Raw genomic sequence first — 18,515 nt, 5'->3', positions numbered from 1 at the left:
TACATAGTATACCATATACTAGGTGTGAGAAGTTGGCCTGGCATATGCTGGTCACTAGTTAAAGTGGCCACCTTGCACCAGTTCAATTCGACTCTTATGGTAGATAGGTTTAAGACAACCTTTCAAAGAAAGCTATCCTAGTGGTAGCTGTGGAGAGCAGCCTTCAGGCTAAGTCTCTGAGGAATGTAAAGCAGCTTGTTTTACCTTATAATCTCTTGAATTACCAAATGAAAGGACACCACACAGGTATATATATATAAAATATATATGAATTTATTTCTAGACACACTCTACTAATCTCTTTATGAGATTTGAAGTCAGGAACATATGCACAAATCAATGTTTCACAACAAATTAGGCACTTATATGGCTGGGGCCCTAGGGGCGAACTAGACCATATACTAAAAAAGAGGTATAAGAATAACGACTTGAGAAGGGAGAAGGCCTAAGGTCTTCAGAAGTGCTGGGGCCTCACTAATCCACCCAAGGCAGGTAAGTAAAGGACCCACGGGAGACGCATGCAATGTGAGAACACAGCCGCGGATCCCAATAGACTTCAGAGGAGCTAGTCGCATTGGAATTTTAAAGTTTTAGGATACTTCGGGAGAGTCTACAAGCAAGTCACTTACAGGGTAAGTAGTTCTAGAGCCAACACACACAGGAGCACCAGAGTGCACGAGTTACCTCATCCAGGGAAGCCGGGTGCATAGGTGTCTTTTGGTGTCGGGTTGCGGCATCGTTTTCAATGGGAGCCAAAGAAGACTTGCTGCTTGTGAAGACAGGAGAAGTGTCCGGTGGAATCCAAGGATGGATTCTGAAGAAGGAAGACCTGAAAGCAGAGGAGACAGTGTTCAAAGTCACTTGCCAGTGACCCGGGCCCAGGAAGATGGATGCCCACAGTCGTTGGGGGATTTCAGGTTATCATGGGTGTCTTGACTCTTCAGCCATGAGGTCCAAAAGGCGTCAACGACAACCCGGAGCTGGATTCAGAGTGTCCCATAAAGTCTGCAGCTTACTGAGGTGTCGGCAACTGGATTGGAGCCAACAAGCCTTGGCAACAGTAAGTCTTGTGGAAAGTGAAGAAAGTCAGCGGTGCAGACCAGCAAGGTCTGAGGGACTCACCCAGCAAGGGTAAGCCTGGGCAGGCCTGGAGCAATCAGGGGAGCTCTTTGTTTTGGGAGAAAAGTCTTCAGAGGACCCAAAAGCCAACAGGCAAGTGATCACAAAGATGCCTTGGGAGGATTCACTTTACAGGAGCCTACGGTCACTCGGGACAAGGTAGGCCTCTTATCTTCGGTGGAAATCATGCTGGAGGCTTGGCCCACATGTGGTCTAATGCACAAGTTCATAGAAGGGTGTGAAGGGATGGCACTCGAAAATAGTGCACAGTACCCGGGTATTGCTGTTCCTCATCACTCGTGGGGTCCACTTGCCTCAGCTCTGCTGGGGACTCACGATGGCCGTCAAGAAGTCAGGATATCCACTTCTGGGGCTGCAGGGACTTCGGACTCTGGTGAGAGAGGGAACGTTTGTGACCATTACTTCAAAGTTTTGGTGCCTGCCAAGCAGGGGAGTCACTCCTTGACTCCAAGGGAGATTCTTCAGTCTTCCAGAGGTAGTGGAACGTCGAAGATCCAGGATTCTTCTTCAGCGCATCGTCCAGGGATATCTAGTTTGCAATGGTAAGGGTTCCCTAACTTATACTAGAAGGAAGGGAGGGACTAGCTCTATGACCACTCCTATGGGAGGGTCAGGGGAGTGGGTGGTTACACCCTCTTCCCTTTGTCCAGTTTCATGCCAGAGCAGGGCAGGTAGCCCCTGAACCGGTTTGAGCTGGCATATGCACAGAGGAGCCTACTGCTCCCCCAGTGTAGGACTTCAAAGCACTCTAGGAGTGCACCCACCCAGCCCCAATACACTAAATCCTGTCTGGAAGGTGATGACACCTCCCTGTGACAGGATGCCTATTGTTGGGCCTCCTCCACTGTGAGTTTCGGTCAGCAGCAGGAGGGCAGCCCAGTGTCTGTGCTGGTGGCATCCATTTTGTGATGCCAGGGCTCTTTCAGGATTCTACCGTGTTTCCACAGTAGGTACATGTCTACCCCTCTAGAAGGGTGGGATCATTCTCACACACCAGTTACTGGTGTGGGGGTATGATTCCAAAGCATTTGACACCAAACACGACATGTTTTGATGCAGCCATCCCAGAGTTAGCATTTACAGCGTGGTTATAATGCACTTAAGAGTATATGGTTTAACCACATCCACAAACAGCTACAGAGAATAGACTCTGAGGGCTGCAGAGGGGCCCTGCTCAGTCAGAGGCACACCCTCACATGTAAACCAAGCACCCTAACCTCAGGATTGATAGGGCCTGCCTTAGGGGTGACTGATAGGCTTATATGTGTGTGTAAGGTGAGATATAGGAAACCTCTATCTCAGTGAGGAGTGCTAACACTACCTCACCCAGGCTGCAGTAGCAGGCCTGTGGTGTCAGATTTAGTCTGCTTCCCACGGGTGGCATAATACATGCTTCAGCCCCTGCTAGGCCTGTGAAGTACCTATGCCCTTGGTACCTAAGGTACCATATACTAGGGGCTCATAAATTACCACAGTATTCAATCACTAGTGCATCTAATATGCACTCCAAGTTGTTTAGAGAGAACAGAGAGGCTGGGGCCCTGATTAGCAGGGTCCCAGCCAGACTATAGCCAGAAACCAGTGTATACATCAGAAAAAAAGTGGGGGCAACATAAGTGCAGATCCTACTCTCCTACACAACCAACCCCCCCCCCCCCCAATGCAGGGACACTAAACTAACCTTGACCAGTTGAGTCTTTGTGTTATAAGTGGAAATACCTTGAGAGTCCATCTGCATTGGCATGTTGGGTCCCAGGTCTATGTTCCACTGTATAGTTCCTCCCCTGTAGGGAAATGGACCACCTCTGTTTGAGCAATAGGAGGTGCTTGTGGTTAGTCTGAACTATGAAGTGAGTGCCAAACAAGTATGGCCTCAGCTTCTTCAGGGCCCACACCACAGCAAAGGCCTCCCTCTCTATAGCTGACCAACGTTTCTCTCTATGGGTTGGCCTTCTGCTTATAAAAGTTACTGGCTGGTCTTGACCTTCATCATTCAGTTGAGACAGTACAGCTCCCACACTCAGCTCAGAAGCATCTGTTTGGACAATGAACTTTTTGGTGTAGTCTGGACTCTGTAAGATAGGGGCAGTGCCCATGGCCTGCTTTAGGTCTTTAAATGCCTTCTGACAGCTAGCTGTCCACTGAACCTTTTTTGGCATTTTCTTTGAGGTAAGATCATTTATGGGGGTCACTAAAGATCCATATCCCTTAACAAACCTCCTATATTACCCAGTCAGGCCCAAAAAGGCTCTCACCTGTGTCTGGGTGGTTGGAGCAACCCATTCCATGATGGTTTGGACTTTGCTCTGTAACGGCTGAACCTGGCCTCCACCTACAAGGTGGCCCAGGTACACAACCTGACTCTGCCCTATCTGGCACTTAGTGGCCTTGATAGTGAGGTCTGCTTTTTACAGGGCCTCCAAAACATTTCTGAGGTGGACCAGGTGATCCTGCCAGGAGGAACTAAAGATAGCAATATCATCCAGATAAGCTGAGCAATAAGTTTCCATACCTGTCAGAACTTTGTTCACCAACCTCTGAAAAGTGACAGGTGCATTTTTCAAACCAAAGGGCATCACCACAAAGTGGTAGTGCCCACCAGGGTTTGAAAATGCTGTTTTGGCTGTGGCATCCTCAGGTAACTTGATTTGCCAGTAGCCAGCTGTTAGGTCAAATGTACTAAGATACTTGGCTGAGGCCAAAGTATCAATTAGCTCATCTGCCCTTGGTATGGGATAGGCATCAGTCCTGGTGACTGCATTGAGGCCTCTGTAGTCTGAAGTACTGGGTATTCTAGACCCAGCGGTGCAGGGGCACACACCCTATGACTTCGGGGTTTCACCCTGTTCCGGACCTACAGAAACACAGAGTCTTCTGGGTGAAGTCAAAGATTCGTTTATTGGCTGCAGACCAATGACAGATATCCTAGAAGTACAACAGCGTGTATGTTCTCAGGAGACTGCTGAAAATCATAGGAACGGACTTCTCCTTAAGTACAAAATATCATGCTCCAGGCATACATTCCTTGGTTTATGATATGGTCATATAAAGGCATACATTACAAACGAAAAAGCAGAGTCATGATGACCATCCCACATTCCAGTTCGGCCAGCCCACAATGATTTACACCGGAAGGTTCAGATCCCATGTTTGAAGTAAATAGACCCCCCAATAAACGTGAGCATCTCCTGTTTTGGGAAACAAGTAATAAAGCAAGAACATGCAGGTGTAGAAGAGATTAGCCGGGAGATTGTGTAGAATGAAAGGGTTTTATGACGGGTCAAGCCCTGATACGAATCACCGGTGGACGGAGGAAGGGGAGCTTGTGAGACCGGTTTGACCCGGGGCAGCAGAGCCAGCTGCCCAGGTCACAGAGAAGTCAGAGGGAAAGCTCATGTACTGTGAGGCCCGTATTAACTCCATCATAGCCTATGTGAGGGCAATGACAAGATGGCCACTGCTTCCAAAATGGAACCCGCGTAGTTGAGCAGAATACGTGTACACAGTGCATTCGTAACTAGAACGACACGCAAAGCACTCGTACGTGCCGCATTTACCATTTGCGGTTCGCTAATACCAAGATAGACAGGGGTAGGGCCCTGTCCCCTACGCGGTTCCCGAATATCAAAGTACGACAGACCCTCCTTTTGCCCTTACATAGGCAATCACTATACTCATCTTAATCCGAGTCTAGGTCAATGTCCGCAAAGTCATGGAGATGTTGCTGTAGCATCATCCTATTACTTAGTTCGTTCCTCGATACAGGTTTCCTTACCCATAAGGTAGTACAGAGGCCACATATCGCAGGAGCACACTGTATACACAGGCAGAACAGGAAAAGAATGGCTAGGATCATTCCAATGACCATCAGAACTTTCCAACCCCAGGCAGATATCAATTCCCAGAACCACCCCACCAGTGACCAATCTCCCTTATCCACGTGTATGGCTTCAGATATTTTATGGAGTTTGGAGATGGCTTGATACACTGTTGGAGCATTATCTGGTATGAAAATGCAGCAACTGGATTGGATGACCTTGCATACCCCACCGCGGTCTGCAAGAATAACGTCTAAGACCATGCGGTTCTGCAAAGTCATAAGGCGATCCGCTTGGAGCTCAGCTGTCAAATTACTAAGGGCACCAGCCGTTACATTGACGGTGGATTCAACCACACGAGTCAGCTGTCTCAGGTTCCTACTATTGACCATAGGTCCCCAAAACGGCAGGAAACCCAAGAAGAAGTCTCCTGCTTCCTGACCGGCAGTGTCCTCCTTACTGATCACACCTCTCACAACTCTGGTCTTATGATAATCAGAGGCGGCAGTAAATGTCGGCGGTAGCAAGTTCGCAATATAACATGTGCCCGAGAAATCAGGGGGCAACCATGTATATGCTCGATCATGACAGATGAAATATGTGCCCTTAGCAGCCAAAAACGCAGGGGAAAACTGTGACGGGAAAGTGTACGTTTCAGTACAGTCACTTCTTCCCAGTTGAGCCCTAGGGTTCTGACCATTACCCTGTAAGCAGAACCGACCCATGTGGGGTACGACCCAGATTGGAGATGAGATTTTCCGCTGTCTTTCACCCAGACTAATACTATACCCCGTCGCGTTCCATCCCATATAAGGTCTCAGCTCTTCTTTGGGAATGGATGAGTATGCATTAATATCCCTACTCATATCGGCAACTCCTTTCATCAAAGCCTTATTATTGGTGATGGGTCTGATGGAACGCGGTGGGCGAGGGGAGTATGTATCTAGAGCATAGAGGAACATGGTTTGGAATGCCCATGACGATCCATTGTAACTGTACGGTAGCACCAGGTAGGGAATACCCTTGTTAATGGTATGTGGCATTAACCCACAGACCCAGCAATTGGTCGTATTCATTACCAGTTGGTGCTGGTGCAAGAGTTGGATAAACGAGTTATTTACGAACTCTGATCGTCGGGTCTGTTCGTGCTCAGGCAAAGGGTGAAAAGAGTGAGAGGAGGCAGTAGAGAGAAGTATAGGCTGTTGAGTGGGTGCAATGGGTTTTGGAGCAGAGAAAAACACACATCCTACAATAAACATTATGATGCTACACAGTGTAAAAAGGCACAAAAAGACGAAACATTTACTTTTTACAATTCTACACATCCTGGCTTGAAAGCTCATTTCTTCAATCGGTCTCTCCATCTTACAAAACTCCATCCTCTACTCGGGCCGCTCGCGGTGGATGAGTTTCTTCTGCTAAGGAGTACGCCTGTCAGTCCAGGGAAACGCCCTAGACCAACCAGAACCGTCGACCTAGCGTCTTCGGCCTGTACCCCAAAGTCTTGGCACCGCGACCCTGCGGCAGAACCCGGATGGTGGTTCGAAAAACAAAAATCAAGAAAGTCCTTCAGATGGGAGAGCAAAAAATGTCAAAAGGGAAATAATGAGGAAATCTTTATTTGTCCATGGGCCTAGGTCTCAAATTATAGCGGAGACGGCCAGGTGTTGTTTGGTCTTGAAAAAGAAGTTCAGGCTCAGTGGTGTCCAGTCGATTCGATGGCGGCACAGCTTCCTGCAGAATATTGTCACTCTCTTGGACTGAAGCTGTGTCTTTTAGGCGTGCGTCACTGAATGGTACAAAGCGAGGCACAATGTCTGTCTCTGAGTCGGCGATACCCTCGTTGACCCACTGGTCATATGGCAGGGGCAAGGGAACTACCTTGCAGTGAGTACCATGGATCCAGTGCTTCTTCCCTTTCACTCGCACTGCTGATCTTGTCGAAAGAAGAACAAGATGAGGGCCGATCCAACGAGGCTCGTCGTTGCTCTTACGCTGGAAATTTCGTACTAGGACCCACGAACCAGGGTTGATGGGGTGTCCAGGAGGTTCAGAGGCTTGGGGAAGAGTATCATGTACCTGTTGGTGCAAAACACGCAGTTTAACAGTCAAATCATACAGGTAATCGAGCAGCACTGGGTGCTCTATCTCGCTGAATTTAGTGGGCCTTGGCACACCCCATACATTAGCCGGGCGGCCAAAGACCACCTCGTAGGGACTAAGTCCCACTCGGGAGTGTATCGTCATTCTGGTGGACAAGAGTGCTAGAGGCAGGGCATCAGGCCATTTAAGACCAGTGCTCACCTGAATTTTGGCCAACTTGAGCTTTAAGGCTCCATTGTAGCGTTCAACCAGTCCAGCTGATTGGGGGTGATTTGCAGCGTGAAACTTCTGCCTTATGCCTAAACCTTCACATACACTCTTCATCACCTTACCCACAAACTCACTCCCGTTATCACACCACACCATTCTCGGCATCCCAAACCTGGGGAAAAACTCCTTCACAAGGGCTTTGGCTGTGGATAGAGCAGTGTTATCTTTCAGAGGATAAGCCTCTACCCATTTGGAAAAAGCACAAACAACCACCAATACATATTTCAGGTTGTTGCATCTTTCCATGTGAATAAAGTCCAGCTGCAAAACTTCGAATGGACATGATGGGGGTGCAAAGTGACCAGCCGGAGTTGGGGTTCCCCTACCAGGGTTGTACTTCAAGCATACCATACAATTCTTGACCACATTCTCTGCACACTTGGGAATTCCAACATTTTGCCATACTGGAGCCAACAACTTGCAGATACCTTTTATACTGATATGCGCCATTCCATGCGCCATAGTAACCACTGGAAGCACATATGCATCAGGCAACAACCATCGCCTATGTTCTGTCAGGTCAATCCAACAACCATTCTCATCCAACTTACCCATACTCTCTCTCCACTCGCTTAACTCTTCTTCTGTAGCTTCAGCCTGAAGCGACTTCACACTCTCTATTGTGTTCTCACATATTCCCACATCATTAACCCATCTTGCGGGGCCTGCAACATACATTCTAGTCTTCACATTCTGTGCGGTTTCTCTCGCGGTCTCATCAGCAAACGCATTCCCACGTCCAACATCATCTGTGACTTTCTTGTGCGCACTGCATTTCATGATCGCAACTTGCAAAGGTAGGGTCAGTGACTCAAGGAGATCATTCACCAACTTGCCATTCTGAATTTTAGCTCCATGCGACGTCAGGAACCCACGCTCCTTCCACAAACGCCCAAAATTATGAGCCACACCAAAGGCGTATTCGCTATCTGTGTATATGTTCACTCTCATTCCTTCAGACAACACGCATGCTCTCGTGAGGGCAATTAATTCTGCTGCTTGGGCCGAATTATGTGGCACTCGTGCAGTTTCCACAACCGTATGTAAAGTCGTGATAGCATATGCAGCAGTCGTGTCACCATTAGGGAGCTTGAAACAGGACCCATCTACCCATAAAGTGCCGTCACACTCAGTCAGGGGAGTATCTTTGAGATCTACTCTCCCTTTCGTCTCTTCTTCTGTTCTGAACAGACAGTCATGTTGCTCAATCTCATCTGAGTCTGCTGGAATCGGCAATAATGTGGCTGGATTCAGTGTATTGCATCTTTTTATGTGTATGTGATTCGCTAACAGTGTTAGTTCATATCCTGATAATCGCGCACTAGTCAGGTGTTGTGTCTTGGTTCTATTTAATAATGTGTCTACAGCGTGTGGAACCATGACAATCAGTGTGTTGTCCATTACCAGACCAGCAGATTGTCGGATAGACATCGCTGCAGCAGCTGTCGCTCTCAGACAGCTTGGCAATGCCCTCGCTACAGGGTCCAAGGTGGATGAAAAATATGCGCATGGGCGCGGTCTGTCGCCAAAAGGCTGTGTTAACACTGACAACGCACATCCATCTTTCTCGTAAACATACAATGTAAAAGGCTTACTGTAGTCGGGAGTACCCAACACAGGAGCTGAACACAACGCATTGCGCAATTCCACAAAACTTTTCTGGCACTCTTCAGACCATGGGATAGGATTTGGTGTGTCTTTGCATGTTAAGGCTAACAAAGGTTTTGCCAATAAAGAAAAACTAGGGATCCAATGCCTACAGTATGAGGTAATGCCCAAGAAAGCACGCACTTCTCTCTGTGTCTTTGGCACACTCAACTGTGCAATGGCTTGAATTCTCTCTGGGGTCAGTTTCCTTCCCTCCTTCGATAAGAGATGACCTAAGTAGGTCACTTCTTGTCGACAATATTGCAGCTTAGAGAGAGACACTTTGTGATGGTAAGCTGACAAATGGCGCAACAGTGACAATGTGGCTTCTTTACAGATCTTCTCAGTATCCGCGGCGATCAGTAAATCGTCCACGTACTGGATCAGGATAGCGCCACTAGGTAAAACAAGTGCATCAAGCTGCGCTTTCAGAGCTTGACTATATATGGATGGACTCTCGCAGTAGCCTTGGGGAGCGCGTTTGAAGCGGAAGCTTCGGCCTCCCAGACTAAAACCAAAAATGTCTCTGCTCTCTTCTGCAATTGGAATACTAAAGAAAGCATTCTTTAAATCAATCACTGAAAACCATGCAGCGGAGGCTGGAATCATCGTTAACAAGGCAGTTATATCGGGGACAACCGGAAACTGAGGCACAACAATCTTATTAACCTCTCTAAGATCAATCACAAATCTGTAAACAGGTGGCTGTGAAGGGTCAGTTCGCTTTAAGACAGGTAAAATCGGGCTATTACAAACGTTGCCTCTTGTCTCTTCAATCACACCCTTATTAATCAAATCGCTGACAATGTCCAACAATGCTTTCTGCCCTTCATTAGAGATCTTGTACTGGGGAATACGTGGCAGTCTAACATTAGCTTTTAGAGTCACCACATATGGTGGTATTTCCAAGAGGCCCACATCATTGGGACCAGTAGCCCAAAGGGCATCCGGAAGGGATGACAATTCAGGTGGCATCGTGTTTTTAGACAAATACATTGGGGAAACCACTGTCTTGCCTAATGTAAGTTGTACTCCTGAAGGAGAACAATACAGTGTAGCGTGCAATCTTTTCAACAAATCTAATCCCAGCAAATTCTCACCACAACCTGTTGTCAGGATCAGGGGCGCTTTCAGCTCACAAGGTCCAACAGAAAGAGACATGGGACTGGAAATCGGGTTCCTAACCGGGGCGCCAGAGAAACCTACTGAAACATTTATATCGCCAGACAAAGGTGCGCCAGGGAGTTTGGAATGCATGATTGAACTCTTCGCAGCACCAGTGTCTAGCAGAAAAGGCTCCGTTACATTTGCTGTAGTCACCTCAACATACGGTCCACTCTGATCCACTGGCACTGAAACAACTCCCTCTCTCTGTCTACGGCAATCCTAGTAACCATTATTTTCTGCATCGCCATCTTCTGCATAATAATCATTATTGTAATACTGGGCCGTATTACCAGTCGCGTTAGCTTGCTGATCAAAACTATTAATTGCGCTTTGGGGCGGAAGAGGACGCGCATTTTGGGGAACACTTCCACGCCCTCTGCCTCTAGGAGCTTGCTGACCACCTCTACCTCTTGCGCCATACGTATTACCATTCCGTTGCATTAATTTAGGGCAACTATATTTAAAATGACCTTCCTCTTTACAGTATGAACATTGGTTGGGACCTACAGGGACACGTGGTTGATAATACCCGTTCATTTGCTGGTTTGTCTGAAATTGTTGGGGTTGGTGATAGACACCTTGGGGTTGTCTATAATTATTACCACCTCCACGTGGTGGATAGGCCTGCTGTAGAAGGACCTTCGTTTTTAGTTCCTTCGTTTTCTTCTCCGTCCTATCTTTCTCGTCTTTATCTCTGTTTTCATAATACTGTGCAGTAGCCAGTATTTGCGCCGAAGAGGAAACGGCCCAAGAACTCTCTGAATCTTTCAACTTTTTACACAGGTCAGGGAGTAAATTCTGCACAAACTTGTCCACAAACAACCGTTGTCCACCCTCAGTACTCATATCTTGCCCACTGTGGTCAATAAACGTTTCCTCAAACCTAGTAAAGAAGTCTGACACTGTCTCATCTTTCTTCTGCTTACATGCAGATAACTTGTCCCAATTTACGCGCATCGCAGGCATTAGTGTCTTCATATACGTGATTATTCTACCAGGCAATTCAGCTACTAAAGGCTCAGGTTTCGCACCACCCGTTTGTCTAGCATCAGCAGCAACAATGTTCGCCCATGTATCCCCTAGTTCTGCATTGTGATCTACATTACGAATTGATCCCCATAGAGGCTGTGGAACAACATTACCAAACAACATATCTATGTCGGCCAAATTCATAACGCATGACCCTGCCGTCTGTGACAACTCTTTATAATAACCTGCTGGGTTTTTACGGGGATCAGGCAATGTCTGCTTAAGTGCTAACACCTCAGAGCGCTTCCATGGAACATGCACCCAAACACGCTGGAAATGCGCTGGCACAGCGGGGTTACCACCGGCAGCTGCAACCGCTTCCTTCCATACCGGGGGAACTTCTCTCATAGGGTATTGTCGCGCTTTTGCCTTACTCCCCACAAGGACCTCATGTTCAAACAATGACTGTTGGCAGTCGTCATTCCTTAAGGACAGTACAATCGCAACTGCTTTATCTACTTCGCGGTCCACAATCATACCAGTTCCAAAATCGCACCTCACTCTACACAATTCCTGCGGATTCGGATTTCTACCACTATCCTCCAATTCTTCACAGAGAATTTCGCACATTTTCTCAAATACGTATCTCTGTTTCGGGGCATCCCATTGATGGAAAGTGTTAACAACCGATTCCACATCATACAGTGAAGGAAAAACGATCCATCTGCGCGCCATGTGATCTATTACCTTTTTCTCATCGGGGTTAGGCAATTGGCTGCGCAACTGCTTACGCTGTACACCAGGAGTTGCACCAGATGACCCAAAGAGAGGCGACATTAATGTAGTAACCACATTAGCCAAACGCTGTCGCGCTGAAGGAGAAGCTGAAGCGAGAACAGGGGGAAAAACAGAGGGAAGAAAAGAGGATGTAGAGACAGGTACTGGAGTGATGGAAGGAAGAGTGTTAGGGGAGGCAGTTACTGGATTAGACAAAGTCGCAGGAAATGCGGGGGTAGTTGGAAGCACAACTGGCGGCGCTTGAGAGGCCTGCGCTACAGGAATAGGAACTGGTTGCAAAGCAACTGGCGGTTGCGGCAAGGCTTGCAGTATATGCACTGGAGGCGGCATATTTACAAGCTGGGGAGGCGCCGTGGCAGTTTGAGCATACGGGGGTGGCGAACTCAACAAATGTGACATCAAGGGATCTTTCTCCTTTTCTTCTGACTCATCCTGCTTAGAATATGGCAAAGCCGGGTAACATTTGTCAATCCCTAACTTACGCTGCCTGTGCAATTGCTCATTCATTTGCTCCTCTTCATTGTCTTTAAATTGTACAGCTGCTTGCATTACTGACATACCTCTCTCTCTCTTGTTCTTTTTCGCTAACTTAATTTCCTTCTGTTTGGCTTCCTTTCGCCATAAGCGGAAAGAGTCAAACATCGCCGGCCGGGCTTTCTTCTTAAACAATTTAATTTCCAGATTATCTAGAATATCGGTATCGAAACTACCATTTTGGGGCCATTTTAAAACACCGTCTTTCCTGGTGTAGTGGATCCACACTTCGTTATATGCAATGGGGCCTACGCCATGTTTTACATAGAGCTCATAAGTTGGAGTTCCAACCGGAGGAACCGGACATGATTCCTCTAGCTGGAAATCTTTTCCACAACCCAAACAGAATAATCTACCAAATAGTCCAGAACCAGGCATCTTCGCTCACTAGTCTAGATCCAAACGTCAAAGGATTATCGATTACGATATTCTCGTGAATACACGAGTCCTCTGGCTTTGGGGTTTGCAAACACCAAATCACCAATTACCAAATCAAACGATCCCGAGGGATACCAAAACAAATGGGAGACGCTCCACTTATACTTAACTGAATATAGCTGATCGATGACGTCACCAGAAGACTCTCTCGATTGTTTCGCTCTCTCAAACTCGTCAAGGGTCCAAAACAGGTCGATTAATCAGGGCAGCAGACCTTTGTAGCCGTCGGGACGCGGAGAACCTCGCAGAAAAGACTTTCGGACCACGTCGACATGCAGGGGTCGATGAAGTGGCGGCCTTCCTCCGGAATTTCCACACGAAGCTCCTCACGAACCTCTGGCTTGGACTGGTACCGCTGAAATCGGCCCGAGTTGGGCGCCAAACTGAAGTACTGGGTATTCTAGACCCAGCGGTGCAGGGGCACACACCCTATGACTTCGGGGTTTCACCCTGTTCCGGACCTACAGAAACACAGAGTCTTCTGGGTGAAGTCAAAGATTCGTTTATTGGCTGCAGACCAATGACAGATATCCTAGAAGTACAACAGCGTGTATGTTCTCAGGAGACTGCTGAAAATCATAGGAACGGACTTCTCCTTAAGTACAAAATATCATGCTCCAGGCATACATTCCTTGGTTTATGATATGGTCATATAAAGGCATACATTACAAACGAAAAAGCAGAGTCATGATGACCATCCCACATTCCAGTTCGGCCAGCCCACAATGATTTACACCGGAAGGTTCAGATCCCATGTTTGAAGTAAATAGACCCCCCAATAAACGTGAGCATCTCCTGTTTTGGGAAACAAGTAATAAAGCAAGAACATGCAGGTGTAGAAGAGATTAGCCGGGAGATTGTGTAGAATGAAAGGGTTTTATGACGGGTCAAGCCCTGATACGAATCACCGGTGGACGGAGGAAGGGGAGCTCGTGAGACCGGTTTGACCCGGGGCAGCAGAGCCAGCTGCCCAGGTCACAGAGAAGTCAGAGGGAAAGCTCATGTACTGTGAGGCCCGTATTAACTCCATCATAGCCTATGTGAGGGCAATGACAAGATGGCCACTGCTTCCAAAATGGAACCCGCGTAGTTGAGCAGAATACGTGTACACAGTGCATTCGTAACTAGAACGACACGCAAAGCACTCGTACGTGCCGCATTTACCATTTGCGGTTCGCTAATACCAAGATAGACAGGGGTAGGGCCCTGTCCCCTACGCGGTTCCCGAATATCAAAGTACGACAAGTCTACACAAAACCTAATTTCTTTCTTACCACCCCGGGTATGAGGTTTGGGCACTAGGACTACTGGACTAGTCCAAGGGCTATCTGAAGGCTCAATTACACCTAACTCCAAGATTTTCTGGACTTCAGTCTTGATACGGTCCCTGACATGGTCAGGTTGCCTGTACATTTTACTCTTGACAGGCAAACTGTCTCCAGTGTCCACCTCATGGGTGCACCAGGAAGTCTGACTAGGGGTCAGGCTAAACATATGTCTAAACTGCTGCAGAACTTGTCTGCATTCAGTTTGTTGATGATTAGTGAGGCTGCTTGCCCAAGCAACACCATCTATTGACCCATCATCAGGGTTCTGCAAGAGCAGGTCAGGGAGAGGGTCACTCTCCTCCTCCTGTTCCTCATCAGTTGCCATGAGCAAGCCCATGTCAGCCCTGTCAACATATGGTTTCAATCTGTTGACATGGAGCACCCTAAGGGGGCTCCTGGGAGTTCCAAGATTCACCAAGTAGGTGACTTCTCCCTTTTGCACAACAATTGTATGGGGTCCACTCCACTTGTCTTGGAGAGCTGCTGGGGCTACAGGCTCCAACACCCACACTTTCTGTCCTGGCTGGTATACAGTAAGCACAGCCTTTTGGTCATGCCAAGTTTTTTGTAGTTCTTGGCTGGCCTCCAGGTTTTTGGTTGCCTTCTTCATGTATTCAGCCATCCTGGAGCGGAGACCAAGTACATAATCCATCACATCCTGTTTGGGAGGTTTGAGAGGTAACTCCCAGCCCTCCTTCACCAAGCATAATGGACCTCTTACAGGATGCCCAAACAGGAAGTTCAAATGGGCTGTAGCCAACCCCCTTCTGTGGAACCTCTCTGTATGCAGACAGAAGGCAGGGAAGTAAACGGTCCCATTTTCCCCTAAGCTTTTCTGGGAGGCCTTTAATCATTCCCTTTAGGGTTTTGTTGAAACGTTCAACTAACCCATTGCATTGTGGGTGATAGGGAGTAGTGAATTTATAGTTTACACCACACTCTTTCCACATTGCTTTAAGATACCCTGACATGAAGTTGGTTCCTCTGTCATAAATAACCACCTTTGGGAAACCCACTATGGAGAAAACTCCAATGAGAGCTCTTGCCACCACAGGGGCTGTGGTGCTCCTCAGGGGAATTGCTTCTGGGTACCTGGTGGCATGATCCACTACCACCAGGATAAACCTGTGCCCAGATGCTGTTGGAGGGTCAAGGGGACCAACAATGTAAATCCCTACCCTTTCAAAGGGTAGTGGTATCAGGGGGTCTTTGTTGTGCCACCTGAATTGCCACTGGCTTGGCAAGTGACACAGGAGCGACAAAACTCCTTTGTGTCCTTTGACATATGTGGCCAATGAAAATGTGGAACAAGCCTGTCCCAGGTCTTGTTTTTGCCCAAGTGTCCTGCTAAAGGGATGTTATGTGCTAGGGTCAAGAGGAACCCCCTAAACTTCTGAGGTATTACCAACTTCCTGGTGGCTCCAGGGGTTGGATCTCTAGCCTCAGAATATAGGAGTCCCTCATCCCAATAAACTTTATGGGACCCACTAGCACTCCCAGCAGCCTCAGCAACACCCTGCTGTCTGAGGGGGTTCAAGAGAGGGGCAGCACTGTTGCTCTTTGCTCAGATCTTCCCTAGAAGGTCCCCCTGCCCCCAAGAACTCAACCTGATCAGGTTCAAGTCCCTCTGGGGCAGTTCCTTCTTCAGGATCTGCTTCACCTCCCTCAAGAAGTGAACCTGTGATCTGAGACAGAAGGGAATGCACTGCCTTAACCATACTGCTCCTCTTCTTGGGTAGCATCTGGCCCATACTTTCGGGATCCAGAGCTGGTTCAGTGTTATGCATTTTGGCCTGGGACCTGGTCACAGAAAATACCTCTGCAGGTATACCCAACATCTCAGCATGAGTCCATAACTCTACTTCAGACCAGGCTGAAGTCTCTAGATCATTGTCCAATAGACATTCGACAGGGAGGTCTGCACTGACTACAACCTTCCTAAGGCCAGTTACCCCTCCCCAGGAGAAATTCACAACTGCCAGACTATGGTTGGTCCTGACATTGCTTGCATTGGTAACCTGGTACATTTCACCCAGGATGATCTGTCCAGGGTCCACAAGATCCTCTGCCACCATGGTGACACTAGCACCTGTGTCCCTAAATGCCAAAGCCTGTTTGTCATTTATTACAGGCTGCTGTTTGTATTTGCCCAGATTACTGGGGCTCATTAGGAAGGACATATCAATATCTCCATCACAAATCAGCAATACCTGAGTGGGTACTCTGACTAGGCCAGAGTCCACTTCAGAACCCAGGGTCATCCCTACTACACCCTTATTCTGATTACCACCTCCACCAGTAGCTGTACTAGGGGGAACAGTTGCCTTAGGGGCAGGAGTGGTAGTGGTTTGGTCTTTGGACTTGTTACAGTCAGAAGTCCAGTGCCCTTTCTGTTTACAGAATTTGCACCAGGGCTTCTTTTGGTCTTTTCCTTTGTTGAACTGTGACTCCCCACCAGATGCAGATTTTTGGGGGCCTTGTGAAGACTTCTGGTCTTTTGACTTATCCCCACCTTTCTCGGAGCCTTTAGGATCCTGCTTCTTATTGTCATCCCCTTGGTTCTGGGTTTTATGCCTCACCCTGGTTCTGACCCCTCAATTGTCTACCTTCTTTCCCAATTCTTGGGGGGAGGTCAGATCAGAGTCCACCAAGTATTGATGCAACAACTGGTTTTGGCAATTATTAAGGATCTGCTCCCTCATCATAAGATTATACAACCCCTTAAAATCAGTAACTCTACTACCAACCAGCCAACCCTCCAGAGCCTTGGTTGCACAATCAACAAAGTCAGTCCAGTCCTGATTCTGTTCTTTCTGAGTATCTCTGAACTTCAACCTGTACTGCTCAGTGGTTAGGCCAAACCCATCTATCAATGCACTCTTCATGACTTCATAATCATCAGCATCCTCTTCTCTAACAGTGAGGAGCTTGTCTCTACCTTTATCAGAAAAGGAGAGCCACAAGATTGCTGCCCACTGCTTTTGGCGGACCTGTTGTACTCTACAGGTCCTTTCCATAGCAGTTATCCATTTGTGGATATCATCCCCACTCTGGCAGGGAGGAACAACCTTGGACAGGTTCCTATGGTCTGGAATGTAATCTCTGACTCTAGGGACACTGTTGCTGCCACCAGGGGGTTCTAACCCCTCTTTTCTAGAAGCTCTCCGGAGCTCAAAGGCTTCTCTATCTAATGCCGACTGCTTGGCCTTGAGGGCAAATTTTGCTTCCTCATACTGCAGCAGTTTGTACATTCTGTCAGAGGAGGTTTCCCTTCTAGGAAGGTATAAGTTCCTCTGCTGGACAGATTCCCTGCTAGAGTGATATGAGTGGTCAGATTCCCTAGAAAGGGACCTAGGTCTCTCCTCCACTCTGTCAGTTATCTTAAGGAGAATTCCTCTGTCCTTTTCAGACCCTTGTGGGTCTGGCCCTTCAACCACAGAGTCCAGGTCATCTTGATTTTCATCATCTGACCCAGAGACTATAGCTGACCTACCCCCTGATTCAGACCTGTTGGACTTGGCCCTTCTGGCAAGTTCACCCCTAGAACTTTTTGCAGTATCCTAGCCTTTTTCCTGTGTTGTACTAGTGGTTTTTGGCCTCTAGGCGCTTTTCACACTGTGTCCCAGTGGAAAGCGCGTGCGCTCTGTGTGGTTGAATGAGACTGACCTGCCCTCCCATAGGAATGCATGGGGGATCTGAGTGACTGTGCTAGTTCCTGATGCGTGGGGAGTGCAGGGTCGAGTTTGATATGTACGGACTCGTGTGATGAAATGCTGCACGATGATGTGTGCGGCATCCATGTAGCTAGTGTAGAAGTGTCACTTCTAGACGCTGGCATAAATGTGCAGTGACTGCCTGGCGTGTGATTGGCTGGTGTGCCTGGCCCCAGGAGTCAGGGTGGGTCTGCCCCAGTGGTGGGTGGAGAGCTCTGCAGGTTGATGACCTAGGACCTGAATAGGGCTGGGCTTTCCCCACACAATGCTGGCTCCACCCCCTATGGTGCGACTGATGACCCTGGCCTGCTCTGTGAATAGGGAGAGGGGCTGAGCAAAACAAAGTGCTCAGGAACCAGTTGTATCTGGTTCGCCCCTTCCCTGCACCTTTGAGAACAAAGGATTTGGTGTATAAAAGAGGGGCTGTGACCCCATGAAAATGTTCTTGTTCTGACTTGAATCTGCCAGGGGCTGTGACCCCATGAAAATGTTCTTGTTCTGACTTGAATCTGCCAGGGGCGTGCTACTGCTGGGGCCCAGGGGAAGTCTTGCCTTCCTGGGCCCTGCCCAGCCCCTGGATGCCTGATGGA

Source organism: Triturus cristatus, chromosome 3_1 (assembly GCF_964204655.1).
Source record: "Triturus cristatus chromosome 3_1, aTriCri1.1, whole genome shotgun sequence".
Taxonomy (NCBI): Eukaryota; Metazoa; Chordata; class Amphibia; order Caudata; family Salamandridae; genus Triturus; species Triturus cristatus.
Note: the sequence above shows the minus strand (reverse complement) of the source record.